Source organism: Drosophila hydei, unplaced genomic scaffold (assembly GCF_003285905.1).
Source record: "Drosophila hydei strain 15085-1641.00,03,60 unplaced genomic scaffold, DhydRS2 tig00008135-arrow-pilon, whole genome shotgun sequence".
Taxonomy (NCBI): Eukaryota; Metazoa; Arthropoda; class Insecta; order Diptera; family Drosophilidae; genus Drosophila; species Drosophila hydei.
In genome coordinates, this window is record NW_022045844.1 from 1,854,701 (window position 1) to 1,870,675 (window position 15,975).

Consider the following 15,975-nt stretch of genomic DNA (forward strand, 5'->3'; position numbering starts at 1 on the left):
AAAAGTATGCAGCGCTTCGTCTTTTGTTGTTTTTTCGGTATTAGTTTTGGCTTGAAGCTTTTCATTGAGTAAAAGTGACGCATGCGCCGTCAGATCGTCGGCCAAATCAGACGAACGGCAGTGGCGATGCTAGCTGTTCAGTTCGTTGTTGACATTCGTGCCTGCTGGACGTTTCACTAGCGGCCACGCGGCGTATGTGTAATATTTGTTGGGCAGTCAACGCGTTTCAGACGAGAGACACGCGCTTATTGGATTTTTGGCGCAAGTAGCAAAAAGCCGGTTAAAGTGTTAAGAGCATGTAATTTTCTCCGTATGTGTCTGTGTGCGGGTGTACATGTGTGTGAGCTGAGGTAGAAATACACTTGGCTACAGCATTCAAAAAAAAGAAAAAAAGTGCAGAAACAAAGCAGCAGAAATTCCAAGAAAATTAACTTGGCGCATTCTTGAACTGTTTATTGTTGTTGTGCTGGCAACTGGGTTAATTGATGTGTGTGTGTGTGCGAATTATAACAAGCCAAATACACTTAAGTACAAGCCCGCAATGAAAGCGCAACAATAGTTCGTGGCACGCGATGAATGCAACAAGAACATCAACCGCAATACTCAGACACAAGTGAAACCCCAAAACTAAGGTAAAGTCTATATATATATATATATATACATAAATTTATGTGCATATATCCTGTTGAAATATCAGCTTAAATTATAAATTAAGCAAGTGAAGCATCAAGAGCTTCAACATTTTCCGCTGGCAATTCAAGCCAATGCAAAACTTTTCCTGCTTGAGCAAATAAAACAATCGAGCATTAAAATACTTGACTTTGGCCATTGTCTGGCATTTTTTTTCCGTACTTTGCACGTTGGCATTATAATAGTTTTGCAATTTCGTTTATTTATTGATGAATTTGAATTATTTTAGCTGCATAAATTAATTCATTTATTTCATTTACGCAACACTGAATGTGATTTTAAATTATCATTAATTCTGGCATTAAATTAAACTTAAATGTAAATATAAATGCAGCTTTAGGTTTTATTTGATATATTTTTAGTATGTTTTTTTTGTGTTAAATAAAAACATTATAATTTTAATGAGATCAGAAAAATAGTATAAAGGTAAAAAAACTTAAAAATAAATTGTAAAATGAACAAACATGAAAGTATATAAATATAAATATATATAAATATAAATATATATATATAAATGTATACATCCGTTTGAAAAACAAAACACTTTTGAATACATATAAAAAGTTTGTAAAAAAATATAGATTAAATCAGCTTAAAGATAAAATCGGTGGTAAAATAAATGTGTACAAATTTTTGATGACACTGTACAATGTAAAATGAAAAACTAAAACACTATACTTACATTTATGAACATATGTATTACTATGAATTATATATATATATTTCACAGCATGCACAAATTTAATTAAATCAGCTCAAACCTAAATTCGGACGTAAAATAAGTTAATATAAATTTATGCGTAACGTTTTTATATAAATTTAAAATATATAAAAACTAAAAAAATATATTTAAACATTAAATTATACTATATGTTTTGAAATATTTAAAATATAAGTAAAATATGAAATGATTACAAATAAATTCATATAAATTTCAAATTACAGTAAGATACGAATAAATAATCAAAATAAATGAAAGTAATAAAATAAAATTTTTTTAAAATATTCAAAATAAAAATAAAATAATACAAATTATTTCCATAATATTTTTGGAAGTAAAAATGTGACTTATGAATTTATTAAAATGTATAAAAATGGATTTATAGTGAAATAATACAAAAGAAGGATGCTTTATCTTTAAGTTGATTTAATTAATTTATTTATATATATGTTTATTTTGTTGTATTTAAATTAATGAAAAATTCCTATTTCGCTTCGCCTTTAATCAAAGAGTATTCACCGTCGGTGGCATTTGGGTGTTTCCATTGCGTGTTTTTGTTTTTATTATTATTTTGCGGAAGCCGCGCAGCAGCATTTATAAAAAGGTTTTTCTTGCTACTCGGGTTACGTGAGTCGCACAACACAACAAACACACACAGAGCCAACCGCTGGCGTTGGCTCTGCATTACCGTTCTTTTTATGACGGAAGTACATTTAAGCAGATTTTTTACTGTTTGCCCCTTTGCAAGCCTCAAAAAGCGCGCTATGCGATCAACACAAAAATTTAAATATTTTTCTCCTTCTTCTTCTTCTTCTTTCTTCTTCTTTTTTCGCGCTTTTCTTCTCATTTCGCTGTCTTGCCAACAAAATTTATTGCCAGCCAAATTGCAATGTGTAGCCCCCACCCTCCCTCAGCAAAAATAGCAATAAAAGTCCAGCACAATAAAAAAGGGTTTACACATTGCATAAGCGCTGAAAGCCGTTTACAGGGTATTGACAAAAAGAGCAACAGAAATTATAATTTGCTGCGAATCAACGCGACGATTCATAACGTTTGATACACGTTTATTGAAATTTAATACAATTACCATACACCTAAAGGCAACAACATGTGTGTGTGAGGGTGTGTAGCTGAGACTGTGTGTGTGTAAATAAGCCAAGTGAAAGCTAAGTGAAAGTCATAAGCTACAAAAAAAAATGAAGAAAAAATTGTGCAAAGGGGCGACTGCTCAAGTTCTGGCAGGCGAGTCAATAAATAAATTTACATGTGACTTGCCTAAAGTCCTTTTCCTGGTTGTTAATAGAAAAGACGCGTAATAGCTTATGCTGGATATGGAGAAGCAGCGTTATACCCTGTATATTAATTTTGAATACATTTTTGATAAAAGCTGAGTTTGTCAGGTTTTGCAGAGTGTGTTGTCAATATAATATTTACATTTCTTTTATATTTAAGGAATCTTAATTTTAAAAGGGTATTTTTAGCATATATGACTTTAGCTTTTGTTATACTCAACTTTATTAAATATGTAAAACTTTTGCTGAATCTAAAATTTGTTGTTAATAAGAAATTTTAGCATTATTAATTTTTGCAGGGTATTTTTAGCACATATGTATAACTATTTATAGTATTTTTTATGTACATTTTTGAATATAAATATAAAAAACATTTTCGACAATTTATATTTTGTTATAATCAACATATAACGTTTTATATAAATTGTACAGGGTATATCTGGCAGATACTGCTTATTTATTAAATTTATAGATATATGGAAGCTATATCTAAAATTACTTTTGCCTAATATATAATTTGTGCCAAGTAGCAGCTTTGGATTTATGCAAACTTTTACAGGGTATCACACATATGCCTCTATATATCCCCTCTAAGGCTGGAGCTTTGCTCTGACTTATTATATGCCATGCGTAATGATATAATCTGCGAGATAAAAGAAAGTTTCCAATGTTGGCAACTTTAAGGACCATTTAGATGGCAATTTAAATTTGCATAGCATTAACTCTGTCTCGCTCTCGCTGCCTCCCTTCGCCTCTCACGCTCTGGCCTAGTCGAGCATCTGGCGACATTTATTAAGTGTGTAAGTGAGCTATTCAAAATCAAAGCAGCAGAAAAATCGTCTTCAGCGTCGTCTCATTGTCAACCACTGTGCAAAGCTGCGTGGCATGCCAATGCGTTGCACAGAACTCAACTGAGCTGAGCTGGCTTCGTGTTGCAACAATGCGCGCTGACATTTATGGCACGATCTGCCGCCGGCAGCTGGCAGACAAATGCCTTAAGAGTGCCATACTATGGCAGCCTCAAGGCGCAACAGCCACTGTCACCTGCTGACATTTGCAATGTCTCCGCAGCTACAGCTGCAGCCTCAGCTCCATCTGCACATTGGCCTTGCACCTTCAGCTTCTTTTTTCGTTGCATACTTTGCAGCGTGCTGCATTTGCGTTTTTCTATAAAGATTTGTTACGTGCTTACGTGCGTCTAAAGACACTGCGAACCTGAGCTCTGGCTTTGAGCTTGAGTGGCAGAACCCAGGTGCATTTAGCTTAGCTGAACTTCAAAAATATTCATAGTTTAAGTTTTTGTTTTGTTTAACTTGTGCATATTAATCTGGGCAGCCTTTGATGTTGTTGTTTGCCTTGTTGACAGCGACAACAGCAGACGCGGCAGCTCAGTCAGGCCAGGTGCATACGCTGAGGCAAAGTAGCTCTTAAAGCCATTTTAATTAAAATTAGCTCCAGTCTTTGTCAGACTATATATACTCTCTCTCTCTCTCGTTCTCTATATATATATATATTATAGGGCAATCTGTGAGCTACACACATGCCGGTCAGGAATCTAGCTGCAGCTCACAACTTTTTAGCGTAAAAAGTGTGAACAATTTTATTGTGCGGAAAATTCCCTGTGTGTGTGAGCTCACCTTTCACATTCAGGCAAAAATACTTTTGCATAATTTAAAAAAAGGCAAAAACTAAGAACGTCGCGGCCAAGGTAACAATAAAAGGTCGCCGCTTGCCCGTTTTTCGAGCGCCTTTTGTTTTTTTCTCTTCTAATTTCCGCTTGGCTTTTGTTTGTCTTTAAGGCAAATGCTGTATATTTTATGCTTAGTTAGGCGTGCATCTTGGGGCAGTTTAAGCTGAGGCCAACTAGCTCTTCATATTAAAGTCCCATTCATATGGCAAAGCTCAGCTAATAACATCAAATGCTTTAATGGCATTCGCCTGCATTCAAAGCGTTTTTCAATTGAGCTCGCTGGCTCTCATGCTGAGCTGACAATTAAAGCAAAAAAAAAAAAAAATGGAAAAACCACTCTCACATGCAGCTAACCATGAAAAGCGTTGCATGCCACAATATGCATGTGCTGCATGCCAGAAAAAGGACTCTCAAAAAAAGTATATAAATCTTAAATGTGCTCCGACATGTGTTGTGCGAAAAGAAAGGAGAAAAAGTGAAAAAGTTGAACGTCAAATAAATCCGCGCAAATAAAACTCAACCGAAATAACCGAAACACCCGAAACTTTTTTACGTAAAGCCAAATATAAATAGGACAAAAGTGAGTTAGGGTTTCTGCGACGGCGGCAGCTGACATTGTTTTGTGTGTCGCGTTGCTTAGCTGCTGCAGCAGCAGCAGCAGCAGCCACCGTAAATTACTTGTCAAGTGCTTTGGCAATTGACGTCGCCTGCTTGACAGCCAGCAGCCACTGTACTTTGCTTTCCCTTTCATTCCCATTCAATGACAACTCTCAAACTGCGCCGCGCCAGCAGCGCCAGCGGCAACAGTTTTTGTTTAGTGTTTCTAGAGTGAAAAGGAGTATATGGGCTAACCGAAGCCAGCCTATTAGGCTGTGAGGGAATACCTCTCCTGGGGGCATGCTAAATTTGTGAATCTATATATTATTGAATTTTTTAATGTGTATAGATACTTAGGTTATAATACAGTCTATTAAGTTATGCTTCATAACGAAGCAGCTAAGTCGAGCTGAGCTCAGCTCAAAGCTTGACTAGAGATAGACTAATTTTTTACGGTATATATATCTATCATAATGTATCTATATGTATCTATATATATATAAGCATCTATAATTGCCTATATATATATATATATTTAACTATCTATATGTATTTACATCTTTTTTTATCTAATCTAATATACCTATACATATCTATATCTATCTACCTATCTACTTCTATCTTCAGTGAGAGCTCTTCTCAACTCGAATTCCAAACTTGCTTCCATCTTGAGAGAGCATCACGCAGTCAACACCAAGCAATAGCAACATTTCCACTTTTGTTTTGTATTCAATCAACATTTGTGTGTGAGTGAATATTTTTATGTAAATTGATTGGGAACAAAAAAAAAGTAGAAGAAAATGTAAAATCAGAAACTAAATGGAGAAATCTTGATTTATAGAAAAGTGTAAGGCCGTAAGTACAGCACGCTGGCTTAGTAATAAAAGTAAGCTGGAAAGGCATCGAAAATCTGACTTCGACTTAGATCGCGATGCTGCGAAACGCGCATTGCTTTAACTATGCATAGCGCAATAAATTTACATTGAGCAGCCAGAAACCAAAAATTTTGTTATGCGAAAAATAAATTGAGGCTGCGTTGGGGCAAGTGGCGAAGAGTGGGATGGGGGGCAGCACTGGGTCTTCAATGCAGAGCCAGCATATCACTTGGCGTAGACGAAAGGCGACGAAGCGCATAAATTGTGGCTCGTCTCAGACATGCCACACGCACACACAGAGCAGCTGAAGGCGTTCCGAATGCCAGTGTTTTGTTTCGCTTTGAGGGATTACACATATACGATACATATAGACGTGTATTATACCTGCAAAGTGGAAGGGGAAGAGCAAGGAGGAGAAAGGCAGCCCACTTTGAAGGCAGGAAGTAAAGGCAGCAGCCGCAGTCGGACGCTGAGAGCTCATCTCTAGAGACTTGCCTAAATTATGATTTATACTTAAATTTATTTTGCCCGCAATATTTTGTTTTTTTTTTTCCTTTTTTCTTTGGTTGCTTTCTCTCTCTCCTTCACTGACATCGCAGTTTTTGCGCAACTGCCTTCTTCGCTTTATTGAGAATGCTTATGCAGCATTATGCGCTGTCCAGGTCAGTCTCTTTGCAATTGCAGCCTTTTAATCGAGCTGGTATACGAGTCCCGCTTGTGTGCTTCGTTGTCTCCATAATGTGACAGTGGCGCCACAGCGCACATTCATTTGCCACAGCTCCAATATATGGCATATACTTGCCTTATATATCTCTATATATACATAATATATCTGTGTATGTTTGGGCGAATCGATAATGCCTACACATGGCAAGTATTTGTAATAAATTTTACAACGCAAATCGAAGTGGCAAAGAGCGTAACCAAAATCAAGGCTCAATCAGGCTTGAGCCTGTGTCTTCTCCTCTGCTCAACTAGTTTTCTCTTTCTCTCTCTCTATCTCTCTGTTTTTTTTGGCTTCATGTTTTTGTCGATTGTCGAAAAGTTTCAACTTCTGGCAAATCACTTTGGCCCCCTTTTCACGTTTTGAGGAAATTGCCTTTTAGTTGTGTGTAGAATGGAAATCGAAATCGAAATCGAAACGCTTGATTCGGGTAATTGTGGCCTGGCCAACGACCCAGATTAGCTGACTCTCCCTTCTCATTTGCATTTGGCAAAGCTAAAGATGAGCTTAGTGCCATTTTTATTTATTTTATAGGCTTTGCTCGTAAAGAGAAGACTCTGAAATGATTAAGTGATTAGGGACTTATTTTTTTTATAATTTTGCAGTTGGTTTTTTTTTTATTATTATATTTTCATAATGGACTTTGATGGTGTAGGGCTTCAATGAAAATTAATTAGCGAACTGAACATGGAACATGGAACTAAAAATAATTGGAAATTATAATCAGATTAGTTCAAATATTGCTTAGGCCACATAAATGTATAAGCAACTATGAATTTTAGCATCTTAAAGCGCCAGCTACGTTTTAAGCACGCCTCGCCACATTTATCATGCCTACAAATTTTGCTTATGAAATTTTAATTGGCTTTAACTTTTTGTGCTCTAAAAAGAAAAGACACGCTTTCACGCACTCTTTGTCTCGGCATCATAAGCTATGCTTCTGAAGCCATTGACACGTCTGGCACAATATGCTTATTAATTATAATCTACTTGAGCTGAATGCTAATTAGTTTGATAATTAGCTGCAGCTGTCGTTGCTAATGCAGTCAAATTTGCGGTCTAAATCAAGCGACTGTTTGGGTCGCTCGCCGGCTGTCGACCAAAAATAGCCGTCACATGTGAAATGCATAAAGGCTTTAAGTCGCTAATACACACACAACACAACACCACACACACACACACACACACTTGTATAGAGAGTGTCATAGGCTCGCTGTGTGCACACTTTCATTTTGTTTGTAATGCGTCCAATAATGGCGGCATTACGCTTATTTAACATGCGCACACACACAAGCAAACGCACACACCCACACAGGCGCAACTAAAGCAGCTGTCCGAGTGTGGCACATGTGTGTATGTGTGTGTGTGCCAAGTTTATGAGTGTGCGTGTGTGTGGATGCATAAAACTGTCCTTAACCCACAAAACACTGACAAGGGATAATATTAGCATAATATGAGTGCGTCCTGTGTAAGGGGCCATGTCTCAGCAGGCTAAAGTGTGTGCGTGTGTGAGTGTGTGTATAAGTGTATCAGTGTGTGCCAGTGTTGGCCAACAAAGCCTAAGCCGCATTGGGCCAGACGCAACCAAGCGACACAGCCACACAGTCAGCGACCGATGCACAGTGGAACGAAATTAACATTTTAGTGGGCAAAATGTTAATTGATATGCAAGAAATTTTAAGTCCTTCATTTTTAAAATATGATAAAATATGAAAGTCAATAATTGTGAAGCAACTGTTGCAGCTAATCAAATGCTCTGAGTTCCTTTGTGAGAGGCATGAATAGAGCTTTGAATATTTTTATATTCGACCTCAATTGTCTTGAGGTTCGTTTCATTTGTTCCATAGTACATCACTGTTGGAGTAAAGAGTGAGAAAGGCCACACATGTTGGTAGCTGCCGCGGACTCTAGGCTTTGCTCTGACGTTCACGAGCCGCAGCTGAAGTCGTAGAAATAAATATGGCCAAATCGATATAGAAACATATAAAAATCTTAAGCCCATGTTGTAGAAATATTAAAAAAATATCGTATGTTCAGCTCGAAAGTTAAAGAAAGCGAAATCTGTTTGAACTTTTTTACATCTTTTTTTTTTATATTTTATTTTTGTTGTTTTAGCTTGCGGTTGAGCCTTATCAAAATGCGGTTATCTCTGTGGCTTAACATTTATAGGAAAACAAAATATGTATATATATATTTATATATATATATATGTATATATATGAATATTAAGGCCATTTATATATGCTTCTTGCCAAGAGCGGAAATCAGCTTTAAGTGAGACCATAAAATATTTCAAGCATTTTCTGCCGCCTTGTTTTTATCAATTTAATTGGCTGTTGCAGGATTAACCAAAATTTCGAGACCTGGTCGTTTGAGGCCATATATATATATAAATATATTATACCGTTCAGATCGTAAGAAATTTTAATAACATTTAATGCCATTTCTTTGCTGGCCAACTGCACAAAAATTTGAGAGCTCGCAATAAATGAGCCGTTAAACACTTTAAGTTGGCCAACACACACGCATGTGTCTACTGATATGCTAGCGTGTGGGCCATTTTATTGCCGCTTTATTGTGGCCGACCAAGTCTTAGCCATGTTAAGCGTCATAAACGGGTTAATGACTTGGAAGTTGCTTTTAATGCGCCACACCCGTTGTTGTTGTTGTAGCTGTTGCTGTGGTTGCTGTTGGGGCTGCTTTTGTGGTTGTTGTCTGCCACTCAAGTTTTGGCTCTTAAGCCGCTTGCCCTTGCCTTTGTCTCTTGGCTTTTTTCTTTCTTTTTTATCAATTTTGCTTCGCTTTTTTCGACTGTTTATACCCTGTACATATTGAAAAGGGCTTTGTTGGGCATATTAGTTTTAGTAACAGGTAAGTTATGAGCTGGAAGCGTGTTCATGAATGATGTTTATTATTGATTAGAATCGATGTCAAACTTTCATTATTATTATTATTATTATATATTATTATTATTATATTTATTATTATTATATGTCTCGTATATTTCAAGTGTTGCCTATAGATATAGCTAAGGTATACGTACACATTGAATGCACCAATTCTTGGCTAATCTCCCATCTTCTGCTCAACAACACTTAGCTGTTTCAAGGCAGTCCTTCTCCCCCCAGTATTTGTTGCTGTTTTTTGTTTGTTTAACCCGGGCCACAATATAATTATATTTTTATGACTAGCTTTTAATTTGTTTGCACATGTGCTACTCGCGTATGTGTGCCTGCCTCTTGGCTTAGATCATATCGTTGGGCAGCGGGGCACATAAAACTTATTCCTTTGCCTTTGCCATATCGACACGCTTTCATTTTTTGCCACTGAAGTGTTTTCCTTTCGGTGGGCGCAAACAAATTGCCAACCAGTTGCGTGGGTGTGCCGCTTGCTCTTGCTGTTGCTCTACCTCATTCAGTGTTAGACATTTCCGTGGCACACAAATGGGAGGTCATTTTTATTTAACAATATGCGTTATTATTGCTACAGCTATTGTGCTTGTGTGGCATGCCACTTGTGTGTGTGTGGCAGCCAGCCAGGCAGGCGTTCAGGCGTAAATGTTTTATGTAGCCATATTTTGATTTATGCCATTGCGAGACCTACGTTTAGGTGTTAATAGTTTAGCTTGATTGTATTCTCATTTTTATTTCATATATATAAGTATGTATGTGTGTGTGCGTGTATGTGCTTAATGCCCGCTAATCCTTCACGTGTCATTTGAATTGAAAGCAAATCGTCGCAGTAACAGGAATTAATAAAGTTTTGAACAAACAAAGCTCTGAGCTTATAGAAATATTGGAAATAAGTTATAAAAAATTGTTCGACTGTAGCTTGGAAACAAGAAAATTTATTTAATAGATAAATAAAATATATAAATATTTTTGTCATCTTTTCCAACCGAAAACTATTTCAAATTTAATTTAAAAATTTTATAAATATTTATTTTTTATTTTTAATAATTTGTATAATAATATAACATTTATTACAAAATTATTTTCAAGTTAATATAAGTTTTTTAATTTTTTATTTTTCAAGCAACATGTTACAGTAAAATGTTATGATGTTTTATGTCCCATTAAAAATATAGCGTTACACCTTTTAAGTTCGCTTCCAATTTGTACTCGCTGCACAGCTTACCTCCCTTTTATGCGCATATCTCTAACGTTGCTCACAGTTTTAATTTCTCATCTGTGATTGCTGGCATTTTGCTCGAGTTTTACGACTGCTTTTCTAATTAATGCCGCTTGGCAATGTTACAAGCAATTTGTCGACTTAATGACAGAATGCTAAAAACGGAAAAAAGCAAAAATTGAGCATATAAAAGACGCGCGCTGCCATAAATTGACTTGAATGGGAATGCGCGGAACTTTTACGTCTCAGCTAAGGCACGTAACGGCGTTTTGCAGCGCCCCTAAAAGTATGCACCAGTTAATTTGAATTCGATGAGCAGGCATGCATGTGCGTGTGTGTGCGAGCGTCGTGTGTGTGTGTGTGTGTAGAGAAGCTTGACTTAAACTACTTAACTCTGTGACTGCCAGCGGCCAATGCGTTGCCAACTCAGGCGAAAAATCAAAATTTCCGCACATTGCCTATTTTTCAAAGTGTGTGAGTGTGTGAGTGTGTGTGTGTGTGAGTGTGTGTTTGTGTGAGTGTGCCCGCGAGCAATTTTGTTTAGGAGGCTTTTTTGTGTCTGTCGATTTAGTTGAATTGCAGCTGCTGCTGCTGCTGCTACTGCTACTGCTACCTGGCGCTGTCTGTTACCACTGTAGTATGTGTGTGTGCGTGTGCTGCTCGTTTCAATCACATGGTGCTCGCTGCCGCTATTCAATGTTGTCAAAAATTTATAGCTAGCAGCCTCGACAACCAAAAATAAAGTAAAAGACAGCAGCCAGCTAAACGATAAAAGGCAGGCGCTTCCGTACAAATGTAAAATATATATGTATATAAATATAAATATAAATATATATATATATAAATATATATGTAAGTATACATATAGAGAAATAAATAAAATGGCATAAAGAACATGCAAATAAAATTAACAAAACGACAAAAAAATGTAGAAGAGAGAAAAAGCCACTTTAGTTGAGGCACAGCTGGCTTGAAGCGCTTTGTGGAGATTTTAGGCTCTGCAAACTTCTGACATGTGTTTGGTCTTTAGCTGTGTTTGCAATGCTTCCAAAAGTTGATTTCAGCTTTTAAATTTGAGTAATTAATGTTTAAATTATTAAGCAGCTGGGCAAATTTAAGGCACATGTGAAAGCCTGAAAAGTTTTTTTGTAGAGAATATTTGTTTGTACCTTTTGTAGTGACTATGTATATAAATATTAAAATATATATATAAAAATAATATATATTTCATTTAAGTAAGTTACTGCTTATATATAGACTGATGGAGTTGTTGTTGTTTTCTTTGAATCAAGTTTAGTTATTTGTTCATTACGTAAATATGTTGGCTCAACTTCTAGTTTCTTTAGTTTAGTTATTTGTGACAATATTTGAGATCAGATATATATAAGAGCTCGTACGGCTCAAGAGCTAGAGCCTCTAAAAGTTTGTATTTAGTTTTATGTTTGTTATATACTAATATAGGTACGAAAACAGATGAAAAATTATGTAATATATATATATATATGTATAGCATATATATTAACGACCAGAAAGTAAAGTTGTGTGCTCTGCCTATTCGCATTTCTCTGCTTCTAAGATAATTTCAAATGAGTGTAAGTTCTCACTCAAAAAGGGCTCAGCAGCTCTGTTCGAGTTGCTTCTTGAGTGACTTTCAGGTATAAAAGGGCGCTGCAGCGGCTGTGGCGATCAGTCAACTTTATGACCTGGACTGGGTCAGTCGTGTTGTTCAGTGCAAGTGGTGAATAAATTTAAGTTTTTTTTTGTTAAATTGTTTAAGTTTAAATAATTTGTATTTGTTTAATAAATGTTTAAATATATATTTAAGTTTTTCTTGTTGTTAAACATTGTTTATTTGTTTAATTAATATTAAATATTTGTTAAGAGTTAAAAATGTATAATTTGTTGTAGTTTAGTTACTTTTAATTATTATTAATAAGCACTAAATGTTATTATGATAATGAAGTTTCTCATAATGTTCATTAGCGCTAATGATCATTAAGAAAAATGTTCATTTATGTACATGATTAATGATGTACATGATTATTAATGTTAATTATCATTAACGATAATGATCATTAGAAATTTTTTCATGTTAATTTTCGCAATGTTTATTAGGTTAAGAGTCGAATACCCATGCTGTGCTGTTCTCTTTAAAATTGTTTATTACGAAATAAGTAAGAGTAGGCTCTTATTATATATTTCATAAAATATATAATATTTAAGAGCATTTTCTTATTGTGATATAGTTAAGTTATTTGCACAGTGTGCTCAGTATGCTCAGTGTTTGTCATAGGCAGAGAATCTCTTCTCTTAACATGCATGTATAAATATTTATTTGTATATATTTATATTTCAAAAATATTTATATTTAAAATATATTTTAAAATATATATATAAATGTATTATATATATAAATAGAGTTTATATATGTGTATATGTAGTTGAAGCAGAAATTCGCTGAATTGGTTCCTTATTACATTTTTCTAATTGTTCATTTATTTTTCATTTGAACTGTTTTATTTGATATTTAAATGTTAAAAATTCTTCAATTTCTTATTCGTTCAGACAGGAAATTTATTTTTCTGAGCGAATATTATAGCTCACTCAGATAGTTTGTTTTACCCCATATTATAATATTCTAATATTATAATTTAATATATTTTAATATTATTATACGAGCTCAACTCGTCACTAAATTCTGCTATTTCAATGGAAATCTAAATGCTGGAATTAACTTTAATATTTTATACTTCTTTAATGCCTTTTTCCATCTTGATTTTCATGCTTTGTTCAAGTTGATTGATTGATTCCATATGATGCGATTTCAATTCTCGGAATTACTTCAATTACCTTGAGTTTTTTTCATCTTCTTGCAAATGCTTTGCTAAATATTACTTATCAATAATGGCTAAATCACTTGAATTCAGTCATTCAACAATTTCGTCGCATAATGTCGTAAAATCAATTTGGCCAGCAAAGCATTTGCCTCGCTTCGCAAATTTGTTGCAAAATGAATTTAAAGAGAAAAAATGAATTGAATTATGTCATAAAATCGACAGACAGACGTTGACAAAGGCGACGCCACCAACTGTCAGTAAAGTCATTTATACCAACCAGAACGAAAAGAAAAAAATGTAAAAAAAATAAAAATAAAAATTTTATTATTGATTTATTATTTTGGTAATGCAATTTAGCTGCTGCTTCCCAAAACGCAACGAAGCATCACGTTGATTTTTGCAAGCAGCAGCCACAAAAATGGGAAACGTGATTCGAGGGTCAGTGCGAAAAGCCACATTAAAGTCAGTCAATCAATTGTGCGGTTGCGGCCATGGTTCTGGGTATTCCACAAGCTATAAAACTAGTTTTGTGTGCCAAAAGCTGTGAGCTGCAGAGATTAACACAGCCAGAGAAAAGCCAAGGACAAGCTGAAGTATAGATGCCCTTGCGGATGTGGCAAATGCTAGCTGCTAACTGTAAGCTGAGTGCAGGTAGGTGAGGCCTGTGCCCTAATGAGAATAGGTTAATTGGGCATAGCAGACAGGCTGGCTAAGACATCTAGAATTGTGGAAAAGTTTCTAATATTAGAACTGGACTTACGATTGTTGACCTGAAATGTCACGTCAAGTTACGTCTAATATTAGCAGATTGGTTCTTTAGCTACTATATATATATTTATATATGGTATATATATCTAAACAATATAACAAGATGTAATTCTAAGCTATCAACAAAAATAGCTTCACTATATATATTCTCTTTATATATCTGTATATATATGCATTGGTTCCAGCACGTGTCTCATATGCTAGTTATAATACCCTTTAATAGAGCATAATGAAGCAAGCAACTTAAGCTGACAACAACACCAAAAACAACAAAATTAAATTGTGCAGAAAACTAAGTGAAATGCAGCCAAGTTGAACAGCATAAAAAGCAGAAGGACCAAAAAACCATGTTAAATATAAACGAGTCGAAGCCGAAAACAAATGGAAGACTAACATAATCAACAACAACAACATTAAGCAGCAGCTGCAGAGCTGATAAATTTCGTATCACAGGGGGCGAAACGTTGTAAACTGTCATTTTGTGGCCGTGTGTGGTTGGAGACAGGTGGGGCAGACAGAACCAGGTAGTTTGACTAGCATAACAGACATGCCTGAGTAATGATCTAGCTGTGAAAGTTATCTGCATGTGTGCCGTGACTGGTTAAATGTGTGTGTGTGTGTGTGAAACCATTTAATATGCTTAACACATTTTTCCTATTATATGGCAGGTGGCCTCGGTGCACCTGTACAGCCGTTGCGGGTTAAGCTCAAACAAAAGCTACATTTATAATAAAATACTTGTGAACTACTCGCACAAGGTCGTTTATTTTCGTCCATCAGCAGTTGTTGGTGGTGTTGTTGTTGTTGTTGTTGTTGCTTTGCATGCTAATTAAAAATTAAAATATCCACTAAAACAAAAACAAAACCAGAGTGAAAAAAAATGCAGGAAACTTGTGATTCATTAGGCTGGCAGGCGGTGCCAGTGAATAATAAATAAACTCGCTGGCTAATTAAGTGAGGAAGCGCCACTCTCTCGCTCACTCTCACACTATCTAGCTCCATCTCTTTCTGCGTATTATACGCTTGTAGCTTACATGGCACACGTGGCTCGCGCGTCCTGTGAGATTGTTGCCCCTCATTGCGGGCCAGTCGGCTGGAAAATGCAATCGATAATAAGCCTGAGCCGGCACAGCTATGTGAATTAACTATGACTATGCTCAGGCAAGAGACAGAGAGAGAGAGAGAGACTGGGAGGCAGACAGAGAGCAAGCATATTTGCCTGTGCTTTGGCTGTTGTCCTTCACGGTTTGCTAAAAAATTAATGATCATTTATAAAATTACATTAATGCAATGCAAATTTAGTTGAAAGACTGCATTGTGCGCTATAATAAATTTACATTTTATATTAAACTAAAGCTCAAGTTAAAATATTTAATTTATTCTAGAAGTAAAGGCAGTGCTATATATAAAAATATTACCAAATATTCCGTTTTGCTAAACTATTTTAATAACAATAACAAATTAATATATTTCCCAGCTGATATTGTTCATCAAATCTGACATAATTTGTCTGCTTGGAACAGCAAGTGCTTAACATGCCACATAAAGCTAAATAACTAAGGCAAGATAAAATCTTAGTTGAAGTTTGCCATGGGGGCGTGACTAGGCGAGGCAAGGTAAGGCGAGGCGAGGCTGGGCGAGTCTAGGCGA

The 15,975-nt window shown here is 35.6% G+C and overlaps 1 protein-coding gene across 2 annotated transcripts in view; it reads left to right on the forward strand.

Moving 5' to 3' along the window:
* The first annotated feature begins 159 nt into the window (after positions 1-159).
* The window catches only part of LOC111601120 (putative mediator of RNA polymerase II transcription subunit 26), a 51,898-nt gene continuing 36,082 nt past the window's right edge, over positions 160-15,975 (forward strand). The window contains exons 1-2 of one of the 2 annotated variants that reach the window (XM_023317575.2): positions 160-632; positions 15,803-15,941. The gene's annotated coding sequence lies outside the window, so the exon portion shown is untranslated. The remainder of the gene's footprint in view (positions 633-15,802; positions 15,942-15,975) is intronic. The other variant, XM_023317574.2, reaches the window with a different exon arrangement.